Source organism: Oncorhynchus nerka, linkage group LG19, assembly GCF_034236695.1.
Source record: "Oncorhynchus nerka isolate Pitt River linkage group LG19, Oner_Uvic_2.0, whole genome shotgun sequence".
NCBI classification, from domain to species: domain Eukaryota; kingdom Metazoa; phylum Chordata; class Actinopteri; order Salmoniformes; family Salmonidae; genus Oncorhynchus; species Oncorhynchus nerka.
This window is the reverse complement of record NC_088414.1, coordinates 38698840-38718074: the sequence shown is the minus strand read 5'-3', so window position 1 is coordinate 38718074 and position 19235 is coordinate 38698840.

Sequence of the window (19235 nt, the reverse complement as noted above, 5' to 3'; positions counted from 1 at the left end):
TGACCAAACTGGATCTGGATCTGGTCTCTTACATGATGACCAAACTGGATCTGGTCTCTTACATGATGACCAAACTGGATCTGGTCCCTTACATGATGACCAAACTGGATCTGGATCTGGTCCCTTACATGATGACCAAACTGGATCTGGATCTGGTCTCTTACATGATGACCAAACCGGATCTGGTCCCTTACATGATGACCAAACTGGATCTGGTCTCTTACATGATGACCAAACCGGATCTGGTCCCTAACATGTTGACAAAACTGGATCTGGTCTCTTACATGATGACCACACTGGATCTGGATCTGGTCTCTTACATGTTGACCAAACTGGATCTGGTCTCTTACATGATGACCTCACTGGATCTGGTCTCTTACATGATGACTAAACTGGATCTGGATCTGGTCACTTACATGATGACCAAACTGAATCTGGTCTCTTACATGATGACCAAACTGGATCTGGATCTGGTCCCTTACATGATGACCAAACTGGATCTGGATCTGGTCCCTTACATGATGACCAAACTGGATCTGGATCTGGTCACTTACATGATGACTAAACTGGATCTGGATCTGGTCTCTTACATGATGACCAAACTGGATCTGGTCTCTTACATGATGACCAATCTGGATCTGGATCTGGTCCCTTACATGATGACCAAACTGAATCTGGTCTCTTACATGATGACCAAACCAGATCTGGTGATGTGCACTCTTAAGAAACAAAAGGTCCTATCTAGAACCTAAATATATTATTTTTGACAACGAAACAGCAACCATGTTAGATTGATGTGAATTCATAGTGTTAGTCATATACATGTATCTGGAGTTCTTCCCTCTCGTGCGTCATCGTAATTTTGATGTTCTTTTGACAGCTTGAGAAGATTAATATGAGAGAAGAGGAAATTTAAGAGACTGAGATATATATATTTTCCCTCTCTCTCTCTCTCTCTCTCTCTCTCTCTCTCTCTCTCTCTCTCAGAGAAAACAAGTAGTGTAACATCCCTCCTCCCTCCATCATATCCACCCTCCATCATTCCCTCCCTCTCACTCTCTGATCCCTCCTTCTTGATGATGTCTGCGTCACACATCACATCTACTCAGAGACAAGAGCTTCTCGTCAGCCTCATCCCTCTGAGTGTGTGTGTGTGCGCAAGTGTGTGAATGGGTGTGTGTGACTGTTAGCTGTGATAATATAAGCTGTGGGGAGATAGGCAGATGGGCTGGTTAATGCACTGCTGTGGTTATATAAGACCTGCTATAGCTGTTACTGTTACTGTCTGGCTGTGTTACCGTCTTTCTCTCACTCTCTCTCTCTCTGTCTGTTACTGTCTCTCTCTGTCTGTTACTGTCTCTCTCTCTCTCTCTCTCTCTGTCTGTTACTGTCTCTCTCTCTCTGTCTGTTACTCTCTCTCTCTCTCTCTCTCTCTCTCTCTCTCTGTCTGTTACTGTCTCTCTCTCTGTCTGTTACTGTCTCTCTCTCTCTCTGTCTGTTACTGTCTCTCTCTCTCTTTCTGTGTCTGTATGTCTGTCTGCCTGTCTATCTGCCTGTGTTACTGTATGTACTGTCTCTCTCTCTCTGTATGTCTGTCTGCCTGTCTGTCTGTACTGCAGCACTGAAAGCGAGGGAGGGAGGGGTGGGTGAGAGAGAGAGAGCTGGGCAGCCTGAGAAGGAGAGAGAGAAAGAGTGAGAAAGACAGAAAGAGAGAGAGGGCGAGAGGGAGGGGTGCGGGTATGAAAAAGGAAGACGACTTGTGACAGGTAGAGGGCCATACAGAGAGAATGGGTCAGGGTGGTGGCAGGAGGCGGGAAGGCAGGGGGACAGGAGATGTGGTAGTGTATGGTACGTCAAGACAGACAGACAGTGATGTTGGGACTTGTTGTCCTGAGTTGGATTAACTCTGGTCTCACTCCAATAACTCTGTTATTCACTTTACTTTTCCTACCAGATGCTGAGTAAGAGAGTGCGAGGGAGGGGAGAGAGTGGAGAGAGGGAAGGAGGAGAGAAAGAGAGGCAGGCAGTACTCAGACACAGAAAGAAAGAAAAACAAAGCTACTCTCTACAGGCTATAGAGGGACGGTGTGTGAGTTGGTAGCTATTTCAGTCCTTCTCTTACACTCAGCACAGATATTTGTATAACAGAAGTACTGAGGGAGAGAGAGAGAATGAGGGAAAGAGAGAGAGGGAGAGTAGGGGAGAGAGGAAGAGGTGAGGGATAGAGAGGACGTGAGAAAGGGAAAATAAACAGAGGAAGGAGAGAAAGGCAGAGTGAGGGAATGAGGAAGGGCTAGGAAGAGAGATAGAGAGAACTATCTGGTCCATAGTGAAGAATAGTAGAAGGCCCATGCTGTTTGGAGCTGGAGACCCCGATTCACCATCATAACACTGATCAATTATTTAAAGAGATTCTCTGGTACTTTTGTATTTTTAGCCAGCAGCTCTGAAAGTAGCACTCACAAGCCTAAAGTGTTCCCCTAAAATTGTGTACTATACGTAACATATGGGTACCACATCATTGCTCTCTTTCTGTCACTCTGCTCTGTGTGCATCTTGCTAGCTGTCACTCAAATGGCGAGGGGGCTAAAGCTGAACAGCTGGAACCTCAAATTGAGAGGGTGCGGCCTATGAGAAAATGGACCGCACAGCTTCCAGAAAACTGTTGCTTTCAAACTAGGTATTTCGTAGGTAATTTAAGTATGACGGTAATTCTGCTCATAGAGTATTTTTGTATAAACTACACATTGACATATGCAGCCCAAAGAGGGAAAAAAATGGTTAATAGTTGCCAAAGTTCAGGATTTTTTTTTTTCAATAAGGTGCAATATGCAGAAATCGCACTGCCATTTATTTCCTGGTTGAAAAAATAACAAGAAATAGATAGTGCAGAGCACGTATGTCAAACTCCTTTCATCTTCTCCTCACATGGTTGTCTGGGTCTTAGTAAGGAACTCTCCTCACCTGGTTGTCTAGGTCTTAGTAAGGAACTCTCCTCACCTGGTTGTCTAGGTCTTAGTAAGGAACTCTCCTCACATGGTTGTCTTAGTAAGGAATTCTCCTCACATGGTTGTCTTAGTAAGGAACTCTCCTCACCTGGTTGTCTAGGTCTTAGTAAGGAACTCTCCTCACCTGGTTGTCTAGGTCTTAGTAAGGAACTCTCCTCACCTGGTTGTCTAGGTCTTAGTAAGGAACTCTCCTCACATGGTTGTCTTAGTAAGGAATTCTCCTCACATGGTTGTCTTAGTAAGGAACTCTCCTCACCTGGTTGTCTAGGTCTTAGTAAGGAACTCTCCTCACCTGGTTGTCTAGGTCTTAGTAAGGAACTCTCCTCACCTGGTTGTCTAGGTCTTAGTAAGGAACTCTCCTCACATGGTTGTCTTAGTAAGGAATTCTCCTCACATGGTTGTCTTAGTAAGGAACTCTCCTCACCTGGTTGTCTAGGTCTTAGTAAGGAACTCTCCTCACCTGGTTGTCTAGGTCTTAGTAAGGAACTCTCCTCACCTGGTTGTCTAGGTCTTAGTAAGGAACTCTCCTCACCTGGTTGTCTAGGTCTTAGTAAGGAATTCTCCTCACCTGGTTGTCTAGGTCTTAGTAAGGAACTCTCCTCATATGGTTGTCTTAGTAAGGAATTCTCCTCACATGGTTGTCTTAGTAAGGAATTCTCCTCACATGGTTGTCTTAGTAAGGAACTCTCCTCACCTGGTTGTCTAGGTCTTAGTAAGGAACTCCCCTCACCTGGTTGTCTAGGTCTTAGTAAGGAACTCCCCTCACCTGGTTGTCTAGGTCTTAGTAAGGAACTCCCCTCACCTGGTTGTCTAGGTCTTAGTAAGGAACTCCCCTCACCTGGTTGTCTAGGTCTTAGTAAGGAACTCTCCTCACCTGGTTGTCTAGGTCTCAGTAAGGAACTCCCCTCACCTGGTTGTCTAGGTCTTAGTAAGGAACTCCCCTCACCTGGTTGTCTAGGTCTTAGTAAGGAACTCTCCTCACCTGGTTGTCTAGGTCTCAGTAAGGAACTCTCCTCACATGGTTGTCTTAGTAAGGAACTCTCCTCACCTGGTTGTTCTATTCACCTCGCTGTTTACCCAGGTGAAGTCTCTCTCTCTCTCTCTCTCTCTCTCGCTCTCTCTCTCGCTCTCTCTCTCTCGCTCTCACTCTCGCTCTCATATATATTCTATTCAAAGGGCTTTATTGGCATGGGAAAAGTATGTTTACATTTCCAAAGCAGGTGGAACAGAAAATAAACAAAAATGAAATACACCATAAAAAATTGCCGGTAAACATGACACTCACAACAGTTCAAAATGAATGGAGACATTTCAAATGTTATATTATGGCTATATATAGTGTTGTAACAATGTGCAAATAGTTAAAGTACAAGAGGGAAAATATGTTTACATAAAAATGGGATATGTTTACAATGGTGTTTGTTATTTACTGGTTGCCCCTTTCTTGTGGCAACAGGTCACACATCTTGCAGCTGTGATGGCACACTGGAATTTCACCCAGTAGATATGGGAGTTTATCAAAATTGGGTTTGTTTTCAAATTCTTTGTGGATCTGCGTAATCTGAGGGAAATATGTGTCTCTAATATGGTCATACAGCCAGGTCTGCCTTTCTCAATAGCAAGGCTATGCTCACTGAGTCTGCATACAGTTGAAGTCGGAAGTTTACATACACCTTTGCCAAATACATTTATACTCAGCCAAAAGGCATGTGGGAGACTCCCCAAACATATTGAAGAAGGTACTCTGGTCAGATAAGACTATAATTGAGCTTTTTGGCCATCAAGGAAAATGCTAGGTCTGGCGCAAACCCAACACCTCTAATCACTCCGAGAACAACATCCGCACAGTGAAGCATGGTGGTGGCAGCATCATGCTGTGGGATGTTTTTCATTGGCAGGGACTGGGAAACTGGTCAGAATTTAAGGAATGATGGATGGGGAAATACAGGGAAATTCTTGAGGGAAACCTGTTTCAGCCTTCCAGAGATTTGAGACTGGGACGGAGGTTCACCTTCCAGCGGGACAATGACTCTAAGCATACTGCTAAAGCAACACTCGAGTGGTTTAAGGGGAACATTTAAATGTCTTGGAAGTGCTTAGTCAAAGCCCAGACCCCAATCCAATTGAGAACATGTGGTATGATTTAAAGATTGCTGTACACCAGCGGCACCTATCCAACTTGAAGGAGCTGGAACAGTTTTGCCTTGATGAATGGGCAAATGTCCCTGTGGCTAGATGTGCCAAGCTTATAGAGACATACCACAAGAGATTTGGAGCTGTAATTGCTGCAAAAGGTGGCTCTACAAAGTATTGACTTTGGGGGGCTGAATAGGTATGCATGCTCAAGTTCTGTTTTTTTGTCTTGTTTCTTGTTTGTTTCACAAAAAAATATATATTTTGCATCTTCAAAGTGTTGTGTAAATCAAATTATACAAACCCCCAAGCCAATAGGGTGTGGCCAGGGTTTGCTTAGGGGGGGTCTTGGCTGGTGATGCTGTGGTCTGTGTGTAGGTTGGTGCAGGTCTGGGAGGGTGTCTTGCTGGTCTGGCTGGGTTGTCCATTGCTCTGTTGCTCCTGTGTGAGGTGCTGGGGCTACGGTTGAGGGTGACGACCTTTAGGGTCCTGGTAAAAGTTGTAGAGGTGGACCTAGACTTAAGGCTGTTCAAGTCCAGGGTGGAATGGTGGGCCAGGTAGAAATTAGGTTTTGAGGCACAGTCCCGGGAAATGCTTGCATCCACCCGCTGTATGGTGGCAGGGTGAAAGTATTTTTGTGGTATTGTCGTGGTAATTTCCTGTATTACTAAATGAGGAGAGTTTACAAACCACACACCAGTCAGAGTTATACTTAAACTTATCTTTAATTATATGCGCTTCAACATAGCCCTTTGACTCTCAGATCAATTCAGTGTCTATAAATGAATTCTGAGAGTGCTTACAAAATAATTATAGTATATTTTATAGCCAAGATACACCCCTCTCAACTTACATGACGAATCACAGATCTCAGGAACTTCACAAAGGGCCTTTTACTTGAGAGAGGAGTATCCCATAGCCAGATAGCATTAGCTATACATTATCGTTCAGTTTGGTCTCTAAGACGAGGTTCTAATCTCCTTCTTGGTACTTCATAGTACCAAAACATTACCTCATCCAATGGCATATATTAATTGTCAATTCTAGATACTCCCCTCTCAGGAACAACCCACTCCTGGACAAGCTCACGGAGGGGAGTGAGCCTCTAGGTCATATACTAGGTCAAGATAAGGGCAACATCAGAGGGGTAATACAATGGTTCCAGAGACTGCCATACTCCTCCCCCCAATGGGAAAAGGAGGGAGTGACTGGCATACAGACATTGTGGAGCCCTTCACATGGTTTAACAGATACATTCACATATGAAGACAATGTTCAATTCTGACTTCTCCCTTTCTGATATTCTGCATATTACCAGACATGTAAAAGACAAGCCTGACCTCTCCCCTCTCTGGGCCCCAAGTGACACTTCCCTAGAGAAGAAAGGAAAAATGCAACTGCCAGACGTATAGTCCAAAAAGAGACATTCTAATGACAAGTATCTCACATAAGCATATTATGAAAGTAAATAAAACCTCTTATTTATCTATGTTATCCAACTCATTCTGATTCAGCTACGACAGTATCAGGGTAGAGATTACCACTTTGGGGAAACAGGAAGATGCTTTTTCAATCACTCTCTCGAGTGCTGTGACCACCCTTTCCTGTTGGGCCCTGAGGCCATTTGTGCCGATGTCAATTATGATGTGGCTGAGGGACATTAGTCTGTCCTCTGACAACAGCTCCAGGGCACGCCTAGTGTGTGGCACCAGAGTTTAGCCACTTGGTGTTCTCTCTCTCGCTACCTCCTGCTTCTCTCTCTCTCTCTCCCCCTCTCTCTCTCCCTCTCTCTCTTTCAAATCAATGGGGTTTTATCAGGGTTGTGGCGTCAGGGGGGTTCTATGTACAGTGGACGAGGATGGGGGCTTGGTTCTAATTTAGGTCCGTCAAATGAAGTAAAGTTTGTGCTTTTAATGATGTAACTATCAGGTTAATAAAGGTATTTGTATTATCTCTCTCCCTCATTCTCTCTCTCTCCCTCGGTCTCTCTCTCTCCCTCGGTCTCTCTCTCTCCCTCGGTCTCTCTCTCTCCCTCGGTCTCTCTCTCTCCCTCGGTCTCTCTCTCTCCCTCAGTCTCTCTCTCTCCCTCGGTCTCTCTCTCTCCCTCGGTCTCTCTCTCTCTCTTTGGAGGTATAGGACTAGCTACTGCAGTCCCCAGGCCTCAGAGGTTGAGCCTGAAAAACAGGTTGCACACACACACACACACAGCAATAGAGCTTAGCCCTACTACGCTACCAGATCTCTCCCTCCATCTTCTGCCAGGCTGAAAGCATCTGCCTTGTGTATTACTCAATGTTTCCACCTCTGACATTTACTCCATTACTATTCCCCGGGTCCCCAACACACACACACAAGCTACATACAATACAGACCAAGACAACAGCTTCTCCCCTGAGTATCAAGCAACACACAAGCACACTCTCTACTTTCTCGCTCTCCCCTCCTCCCTCCCTCCCTCCCCCCGACCTCTGTCCTCCTCCCTTCCTCCCTCCTCTCTGGTGCTGTACTGTGCAGTGTAATTAGAGGTGAAGTGGTTAAGCCTCTTTCACTCTCTTCATGGGGAGTAAACAGTAAAGCCATGTTTAATTGAGCTGCTCAACAACCGGCTATCAATAAGACTCTCTCTCTGTGTGTGTGTGTGTGTGTGTGTGTGTGTGTGTGTGTGTGTGTGTGTGTGTGTGTGTGTGTGTGTATCCTGCCTATGGAAGCAGTTTGACCAACGACCCACTATTGTGGAAAGGCTCCAGAAACACCCAAATAAACTCAGTAAAAAAAGAAATGTCCCTTTTTCAGGACCCTCTCTTTCAAAGATAATTTGTAAAAATCCAAATAACTTCACAGATCTTCAATGTAAAGGGTTGAAACACTGTTTCCCATGCTTGTTCAATGAACCATAAACAATTAATGAAGATGCACCTGTGTAACTGTCTTTAAGACACTAACAGCTTACAGACGGTAGGAAATTAAGGTCACAGTTATAAAAACTTAGGACACTAAAGAGGTCTTTCTACTGACTCTGAAAAACACCAAAAGATAGAATCCCAGGGTCCCTGCTCAACTGCGTGAACGTGCCTTAGGCATACTGCAAGGAGGCATACTACAACACAGAGTTTAACATGGAATAAACAATAAACAAGCCAATAACACAATAAACAAGTCAATGACACAGTAGAAAAAAAGAGTCTATATACAGAGTGTGCAAAAGGCATGAGGAGGTAGGCAATAAATAGGCCATAGGAGCGAATAATTACAATTTAGCAGATTAACACTGGAGTGATAAATGAGCAGATGATGATGTGCAAGTAGAGATACTGGTGTGCAAAAGAGCAGAAAAGTAAATAAAATAAAAACAGTATGGGGATGCGGTACGTAGATTGGGTAGACTAATTACAGATGGTCTATGTACAGCTGCAGCGATCGGTTAGCAGCTCAGATAGTTTAAAGTTGGTGAGGGAAATAAAAGTCTCCAACTTCAGCGATTTTTGCAATTCGTTCCAGTCACATGCAGCAGAGAACTGGAAGGAAAGGTGGCCAAATTAGGTGTTGGCTTTGGGGATGATCAGTGAGATATACCTGCTGGAACGTGTACTACGGGTTGGTGTTGTTATCGTGACCAGTGAACTGAGATAAGGCGTAGACTTATAGATGACCTGGAGCCAGTGGGTCTGGCAACGAATATGTAGCTAGGGCCAACCGACTAGAGCATACAGGTCGCAGTGGTGGGTGGTATAAGGTGATTTGGTAACAAAACGGATGGCACTGTGATAGACTGCATCCAGTTTGCTGAGTAGAGTGTTGGAAGCTATTTTGTAGATGACATCGCCGAATCCCACTATCAACTGGGTCGGCCCGAAACTTGCACTAGCAAACTAGCTAACTTTGCAACATTGTTTAAAATATCCTGGGCCCACAGTGTTTCCCGCGCCAGACACAGCTGTAGGCTATTTGTGCAAGGGATAAGAAGTAATCAGGTATTTTATGACATTTACACTGGACCAGAGCATTACACATTTCCATTTCATGCCAAATGGTTATCAAATCTTTGAGGAACTATTGTCACTCTCTACTGATTCTAAAAAAAGACTTAGTTTAATTGCTGTTTGAGGTGAAGAAAACCTTATTTGAGAAGCTCCACACTTCATTAGTGGTGGTGAGTTAAGACAATAAGAAATACTATCAGACATCCCCAAATGGAAACATTTTATAGGTCTACATTTGCATGCAGGCCAGGTAGACTAGTCCTACTTCTATATGGTAATCAGGTGCGCGCCCTTACTCAACACTGACAGAAGCGTTTCAAACAAAACATGATGAATAAATTGACAAATCTCGGAAATGGAATGAAATAAACAAAAACTTGGAACTCACTAGTTTAGCATAGGTTGTGAGTTCTGCAAACAACGTGTCCACTCCAACAATGAAAATGGTAAACGACTGTAGTAGTAGTGATACATTGAATGCCTTAACATAAATTACCACAACCAAACAAACATTGCAGATTAGAAATTATATGAATTAGGGGCAAATGTAGGCTACTACTGATGATGTATGCACTGGGCAATTGATAGACACAGCAAACAATGCACACAATGAAGTTATGAAACAATTAATATGCACAAAATGGCTGGAGAGAGCACATTCTGGAGAGAGACATGCCTTGTGCAGCTGAGCCACACTTCCTTTATACTTGGACAGTGGCATCCCCGCGGCCTCCTCAATGGATTAGTCCACTGAGACAGGCATCCCCGCGGCCTCCTCAATGGATTAGTCCACTGAGACAGGCACAAATCAGACAGGTGTCTCGGGTGCCATTAAAAATATATATATCATCTTTGCCACTGCTCGACTAAAAAAATCTTGTTCGACCAATAGCCTTTGGACCAATCAACTAAATGGGTTCAGCCCTACTTCCTAAGTAGCCAGCCTCACAAGTGTGTAGCTAGCTATTTTCAGGTTGTTTTGTGCTTTGCTATTGTTATATAATTCTACAAAACATGTACTTTCATAACGTTAGATGGCTTATGGCGCTAACACATAGCCCCTGTATTTTGTTCTTTCTCTACTAGCATTGATACTTTCTATTTTTGATATTGCTACTATGCAAATATGCAAGAAAGCGTTTCAATGTACCGTTTACACCATCTGTATCCCCTGCATGTGACAAATAAACGTTGATGTGATGTAGTGTGTATTTATCAGAGACAGTAATGTGAAGATCAACATGACCTGCACCAAAGTCAGATTAGCATGTAGGCCAAGGACTAGATAAAGTGTATTCTAACCTGGAGTTTTTCCTTATTGTAAGCTAGCTACTTTTACCTCTTTTAGTCTTGAAATCTGTCGTTGTTTACTACACTACTCACTCTGTTTAAAACGTAGCTTCACATGTGAATCCTTAAAGAGATGGGTGGGGCTAAGGATTAAGGGCTAAGGCTAAAAAGGTTGTGAACGATGCTGAATGGGTGTAGACAAAGAGGAGTTCTCCAGTAGGTTTACCAAAACATTCAAGGGCTATTTTTTCAAAAGTGGGGTTTCAAGTTGATAAACTTTCAAAGCAGAATTACTTTCCCATAGTTTGGAGGGCCTGTTGTACCTCTGGCAGTCTATGTGGGTGCCACAGGGTTCAATCCTCGGGCCGACACTCTTCTCTGTATACATCAATGATGTCGCCCTTGCTGCTGGTGATTCTCCGATCCACCTCTACACAGACGACACCATTCTGTATACTTCTGGCCATTCATTGGACACTGTGATAACTAACCTCCAGACAAGCTTCAATGCCATACAACTCCCATTCCGTGGCCTCCAACTGCTCTTAAGTGCAAGTAAAACTAAATGCATGCTATTCAACCGATCACTGCCCGCACCTGCCCACCCGTCCAGCATCACTACTCTGGACGGCTCTGACTAAGAATATGTGGATAACTACAAATACCTAGGTGTCTGTTTAGACTGTAAACTCTCCTTCCAGACTCACATTAAGCATCTCCAATCCGAAATTAAATATAGAATCGGCTTCCTATTTCACAACAAAGCATCCTTCACTCATGCTGCCAAACATACCCTTGTAAAAGGGTACCGATCCTCGACGATGACATTTATAAAATAGCCTCCAACACTCTACTCAACAAACTGGATGCGGTCTATCACAGTGCCATCCGTTCTGTCACCTAAGCCCCTAAACCACTCTCTACACTCTCGTTGGCTGGCCCTCGCTCTACTCTCGTCGCCAAACCCACTGGCTCCAGGTCATCTACAAGTCTCTGCTAGGTAAAGCCCCACCTTATCTCAGCTCACTGGTCACCATAGCAGCACCCACTCATAGCACGCGCTCCAGCAGGTATATCTCACTGGTCATCCCTAAAGCCAATTCATCCTTTGGCCACCTTTCCTTCCAGTTCTCTGCTGCCAATGACTGGAACAAACTACAAAAATCACTGAAGCTGGAGACTCATATATCCCTCAGTAGCTTTAAGCACCAGCTGTCAGAGCAGCTCACAAATCACTGCACCTGTACATAGCCAATCTGTAAACAGCCAATCCAACTACCTCATCCCCATTCTGTATTTATTTATTTATCTTGCTCCTTTGCACCCCAGTATCTCTACTTGCACATTAATCTTCTGCACATCTACCATTCCCATGTTTAATTGCTATATTGTAATTACTTCACCACCATGGCCTGTTGTGCCTATAGGTTCCCAAGCGGGAACTACACCCCCCCCCCCCCCCCGTTCAGCTCAAACGGTGGGGCAGGGAATGCAAAAATATTCTTAGAAATATTTAACCTCCACACATTAACAAGTCCAATACCTCAAATGAAAGATAAACACCTTGTTCATCTAGCCAGCGTGTCAGATTTTTTAAATGTTTTACGGCGAAAACATAGCACATATTTATGTTAAACCACCACAAAGACAGAGACAATTTGTAGCCATTTTGTCAAACAAAAGATACAATCACAAACGCAGGATTAAAAGAAAAATCATTCACTAACCTTTTGAAAATCTTCATCAGATGACAGTAATATGACATGTTACACAGTACATTTATGTTTTGTTCGATAATATGCATTTTATATCCATAAATCTCGGTTTACATTGACGCCATGTTCAGAAAATTCTCCAAAATGTCCAGAGAAATTATAGAAAGCTACGCCAGATAACAGAAATACTCATCATAAACTTTGACTAAATATACATGTTCTACATATAATTAGAAAGATACACTGGTTCTTAATGCAACCGCTGTGTCACATTTTTTTTTTACGTTACGGAATTAGTTTACTATGCAATAATCTGTGACGGCGCTCAGACGTAACAATATTTCTCCGCTATGTTGGAGTCAACAGAAATACAAAATTACAACATAAATATTCCCTTACCTTTAATGGTCTTCGATCAGAATGTAGTGGAAAGAGTCATACTTACACAATACATTGTTTTGTTTCATAATGTTCAATTCTAGTGTCCATGTAGTAGCATATGCTACCACTTTCAGCTCAAATGCCCAAAAAATTACTTCTGGTCCAGAATAATTGCGCATCAAAACTTCCAAATTATATATTACAGGTCGACGAAACTGGTCAAACTAAGTGCAGAATCAATCTTCAGGATGTTATAAACGTACAAAACGAATGGCATTCCAACCGGGGCATCCATGTTCGTCTGAGGCTGATTGGAACAAAGGAAGCTCTCTTTCCCAAGCCCGCGTTTCACGCACATGATAATCTTTGCGACACTTACAACTACTCACCCCATAAGGTCAAAGTTCACAGCATATGCACCATTCAACGTTCTACTGAATGAGGACATCTAGTTGAAGACATAGGAAGTGTTTCCAGATCCATACCTTGTTGGGAAGGGAGGGGGCGATGACGTCAAAGTTGCCCCAACTTTCAAGATTCCAAAACTAGTTTGGAAGATTGCCTGCCCTGTGAGTTCTGTTATACTCACAGACATAATTCAAACGGTTTTAGAAGCTTCAGAGTGTTTTCCATCCAATAATAATAATAATATGCATATATTAGCAATTTAGGACAGATTTTTATGCAGTTCACTATGGGCACACAATTCATCCAAAATGGAAATACCGCCCCCTATCCTTAAGTTTTAAGTCCCTTATCCTACCTCATTTCCACTCACTGTATGTAAACTTTTTGTTTTCCTTTTTTTTCAACTGTAATATTGACTGTATGTTTGTTTATTCCATATGTAACTCTGTGTTGTTGTATGTGTTGAGCTGCTTTGCTTTATCTTGGCCAGGTCGCAGTTTCAAATGAAAACTTGTTCTCAACTAGCCTACCTGGTTAAATAAAGGTGAAATAAAAATACATTTAAAAACTGCAGTTTATGATATACTATCTCTACTTTTCATCAAGTTTCACATTTTTAATGTCACATGTGTCACGCCCTGGTCTAAGTATTTTGTGTTTTTCTTCATGTATTGGGTCAGGCCAGGGTGTGGCATGGAGTTTTTGTATTGTGGTGTGTTTTGTCTTGGGGTTTTGGTGTGTAGGTTAGTGGGATTGTAGCTTAGTGGGGTGTTCTAGGAAAGTCTATGGCTGTCTGAAGTGGTTCTCAATCAGAGGCAGGTGTTTATCGTTGTCTCTGATTGGGAACCATATTTAGGCAGCCATATTCTTTGGTTGTATTGTGGGTGATTGTCCTCAGTGTCTTGATGTCCTGATATTGTGTTAGTTTGAACCAGTTTAGGCTGTTTCGGTTTTCATTACGTTTATTGTTTTGTAGAGTTTGTGTTTTGATTCGTGTTACGTTGTTTTATTAAACATGGATCGAAATCTACACGCTGCAGTTTGGTCCGACTCTCCTTCACCATTAGAAAACCGTTACAACATGCACAAGTACAGTGAAAAGCCTATGTTATCCTAACAACGCATTAATCAATATCAATGTAGTACTATAAAATCAAATATGGTAGAACAAAAACACAAGAGCAATAGAAATAATAACAGGAAAGTAGGTCAGCTTCATACAGCGTCAATTCCAATACCATATGTAAAATGTGCAAGGATACTAAAGTGATGGAGGTAGATATGTAAAGAGGTAAGGTGACTAGGCATCAGGATATATGATAAACAGAGTGGCAGCAACTTACATGATGATTGAAGTGATTGTGTGTTTGTTGCAGTGTCAGTGTGCGTGGGTGAGTGTGTTGTTCACAGGAGACTTGTTAATAAATATTGCCTTCTGTCAAGATGGAAGCTGTCTTTTTCCATACATCACACACACAACCAATGCTACTGTACCAATACCTACGCAACAACAACTACCTCTTACTTGACTCAACTGATGATGTGGAAACCGGTCACTAGGGGCAACAGTGAGTCCTGTTACCTTCAAGTAGGTTTCGGTTTTGCTAGGGTGTTGTGGACGAGGTGGCCGCCTTAATGCCTAAACTTAACCATAACCTTAAAACTTTGTAGTTAATGCCTAAACCTAACCTTAAACACTTAGACATGTGACATTTACCTTGTGGATTGGGATAGCGGTTGGGCATAAGCATCTGCCTCTGATTCCAAAGTTTGCAACTTCAAATCCAGTGGTAGGAATGTGTTTAAGATTTATGTTTTAAGTCTATCCCAAACCTTAACCATTCTGAGTTAATGACTAACCTTAAGATTTCTCCTTATACACTGTGCTGCACTGACACTGCAGAGAATCCACTCTGAACACCCCTCTCGTTGACTCTGGGAGTAAGAAAGAGTTTAACTATCTCTGGAACTCTCCCAGAAGGCTCCCTAGTAACCTCCCTAACGATGGAGGTGTGAATTGCCCTCTACTGCAAGACAATAGTCAGGCTCTGGTTGGGGGATGGTAAGCTGCTTGATGCAGCCTGATAATCACAAACTCCCAGGGTCAGAGAGAGGGTTCAGAGAGGATTTGCTATAGATACTGTCAATATATTACTATGCATTTCATCTGTGAAATGGGGGGGGGGGTTGCTATACAGCCACAGCACTGGTGTCAATAAGTATTTTTCAAGGCTATGTGTTGCATGTACTGTATAGTGAGGACTATTTGATATTGTACACATTGGCAGCTAAAAGTAGAACTGCAGTATATAAACAAAACATTTCCGAATGAGAAAATAAGGGAAGGTGATGAGCCATCGGTGGAAGGTTGTTCGCCATCTGCCTCCTTCAATCCAGCGTGGACACATGTGGCTGAGCGGTACTTGTTGCGGACGTTGCTGACGACGTAACTGGGTAACACTTGTCTTTGATCACGGCACATGTCGTTGCCATTTTAATCCCCATTCCAAGACCACTATACAAATCTATATTGACAAGAAAATAAATGTAAAAAACAAGGCAACTTGCTGTGCGGAAGCAGAATTACACTGTGTCGCCCTACTGATTAACATGTGAGTGTTCTGAAGACATATTTGACACAGCATATGAATCCTGTAATGCTGGGGAGTGTATTTATCACACATAAACTACCTGTACTTACTTTATTGACAGCTGGCCATTAGGTCCCTCTGGCCGAGGTCTCTTCTTCCAGTTTATTTTTGGCACATGGAAAAAAGTTTCTACAACTGCTGGGATTAGGGGGACTGGAAAATCATTGTCACTGGTTACACAGAGTAAGGTGGGCTCGCGGGTCAGCGGTGTCTTGACATCAGACATTTCTAGCTTTTCCAAGGTTAGCATAAGCAGGTCCCACTTCGCGCAACAAAGACACTCGTCTTTAGTGGGCATCGCTTGGTATTGCCCACAGGTACAGAACCAGTTATGAGATGAACGGAGTCGGGTCTCATCTGCTGGTTGAATATCTGCCTCAGCCTCTGCCTGCTCTGTTTCTCTATCTTCCTCCATCTATTGAAGCTCGACATCTGTGTATTCCGGTTCAGATAAATAAGGCTTGTCTGCAAATTCAAACATTTTCTCCTAGTATTCGTAGTCACACATGTTGGTTGCGTAGTTGTGCGAAATAAAAAACGAATTAGCTAGCTTGGAAGATTAGCGACCGGCAGCTAGCTAGCAGCTCTGTGTTTACAGTGGACACATTTGTTGTGGCCTGACTAGTGTGCTTCTGAAGTACCCACCACTGCGACTTGTATGCTCTAGTCGGCTGGCCCTCGCTACATATTCGTCGCCAGACCCACTGGCTCCAGGTCATCTACAAGGCCATGCTAGGTAAAGCTCCGCCTTATCTCAGTTCACTGGTCACGATGGCAACACCCATCCGTAGCATGCGCTCCAGCAGGTGTATCTCACTGATCATCCCTAAAGCCAACACCTCATTCGGCCGCCTTTCGTTCCAGTACTCTGCTGCCTGTGACTGGAACGAATTGCAAAAATCGCTGAAGTTGGAGACTTTTATCTCCCTCACCAACTTCAAACATCAGCTATCTGAGCAGCTAACCGATCGCTGCAGCTGTACATAGTCTATTGGTAAATAGCCCACCCATTTTCACCTACCTCATCCCCACAGTTTTTATTTATTTACTTTTCTGCTCTTTTGCACACCAATATCTCTACCTGTACATGATCATCTGATAATTTATCACTCCAGTGTTAATCTGCAATATTGTAATTATTCGCCTACCTCATGCCTTTTGCACACATTGTATATAGACTCCCCTTTTTTTCTACTGTGTTATTGACTTGTTAATTGTTTACTCCATGTGTAACTCTGTGTTGTCTGTTCACACCGCTATGCTTTATCTTGGCCAGGTCGCAGTTGCAAATGAGAACTTGTTCTCAACTAGCCTACCTGGTTAAATAAAGGTGAAATAAAAAAATTAATAAAAAATACGCGCGTCAGAAGTTATCGCTCGAGTTCAAGCAAAAACGTTGCAGATAAAGTTCGGTATGACAAAATGTCATGTGTCAACTTCTAAAGAACTGAATCATGATACTGAGAGCTTTGTCGTTTGTAAAAAAGGATGCAATTGGATTATTTCTGGAGTCTTCATTCACCTCTTCTGGAGTCTTTGTTCACCTCTACGCAGACGACACCATTCTGTATACATCTGGCCCTACAACACTCCTTCTGCCCTTCTTTGGATACTGTTAACTAACCTCCAAATGAGCTTCAATGCCATACAACACTCCTTCCGTGGCCTCTAACTGCTCTTAAATGCTAGTAAAACCAAATGCATGCTTTTCAACCATTCGCTGCCTGCACCCGCCCGCCCGATTAGCATCACTACTCTGGACGGTTCTCACCTAGAATACGTGGACAACTACAAATTCCTAGGTGTCTGGCTAGACTGTAAACTCTCCTTCCAGACTCATATCAAACATCTCCAATCCAAAATCAAATCTAGAATCAGCTTTCTATTTCGCAACAAAGCCTCCTTCACTCACGCCGCCAAACATACCCTAGTAAATCTGACTATCCTTCCGATCCTCGACTTCGGCTATGTCATCTACAAAATAGCTTCTAATACTCTACTCAGCAAATTGGATGCAGTCTATCACAGTGGCATCCGTTTTGTTACCAAAGCCCCTTATACCACCCACCACAGCGACCTGTATGCTCTACTCGGCTGGCCCTCGCTACATTCGTCGCCAGACCCATTGGCTCCAGGTCAACTATAAGTCTATGCTAGGTAAAGCTCTGCCTTACCTCAGCTCACTGGTCACGATAACAACACCCACCCATAGCACGCGCTCCAACAGGTATATCTCACTGGTCATCCCCAAAGCCAACGCCTCCATTGGCCGCCTTTCCTTCCAGGTCTCTGCTGCCAGTGACTGGAACAAATTGCAAAAATAGCTGAAACTGGAGACTTACATTTCCCTCACTAACTTTAAACATCAGCTATCTGAGCTGCTAACCGATCGCTGCAGCTGTACATAGTCCATCTGTACATAGTCCACCCAATCTACCTACCTCATCCCCATATTGTTTTTATTTACTTTCCTGCTCTTTTGCACACCAGTATCATTACTTAAACATCATCATCTGCTCATCATCCTCTGCTCATCTATCACCCCAGTATTAATCTGCTAAATTGTAATTACTTCGCTACTATGGCCTATTCCTTGCCTTACCTCCTCACGCCATTTGCACACACTGTATATAGACGTTCTTTTTTTCTATTGTATTATTGACTGTACTCTTGTTTATTCCATGTGTAACTCTGTGTTGTTGTTTGTGTCGCACTGCTTTGCTTTATCTTGGCCAGGTCGCAGTTGCAAATAAGAACTTGTTCTCAACTATCTTACCTGGTTAAATAAAGGTGAAATAAAACAAATTTTAAAAACCTTATGGACGCCCTGGCTCTCCAGAATGAGACTCAGGAAATCCATTGTCGTTTGGGTGTAAGTTTCTCAAAAACAAGTGAAATTTAAAAAAAAACGTATATAACATGCAATTCACATAAATAAAAATAGAGATTAGGGCCTCCCGAATGACGCAGCGATCTAACATGCTGACCACACCGATCTAACATGCTGACCACACCGATCTAACATGCTGACCACACCGATCTAACATACTGACCACACCGATCTAACATGCTGACCACACCGATCTAACATGCTGACCACACCGATCTAACATACTGACCACACCGATCTAACATGCTGACCACACCGATCTAACATGCTGACCACACCGATCTAACATGCTGACCACACCGATCTAACATGCTGACCACACCGATCTAACATGCTGACCACACCGATCTAACATGCTGACCACACCGATCCTGTCACGTTGCAAAATAAATACATGTTATTCACCCACGCTGCTCACACGCGCCAATGAGCGTCTGCGTTGCCAGGCGCTAAAATAGAAGTTGCTTCCATTTGTGGCGCAGAACGCTCTGCAAGTCCTACCTCTCCCATCTCCTCATTGGCTTTTAGAAGCATACACCCACGTGCCATCTCCTCATTGGTTATACCCACGTGGGTGATTGAAAGATGAACTGAGGTCGGTTGGTCGTGGTAATACACCATTTTATGAAAGATGCCAATCGCCACATAAAGTCCAAAGAAGAAAAAAGCCTGGAAGGAGGAGAGATGAGGAGCTTCAAACCCTGTTTTTAGATTTGTGGGTTCAATTATTTTAGTGAATTGACCTGGGCTGATAGTTTCTATAGGAACAGAGACCAATG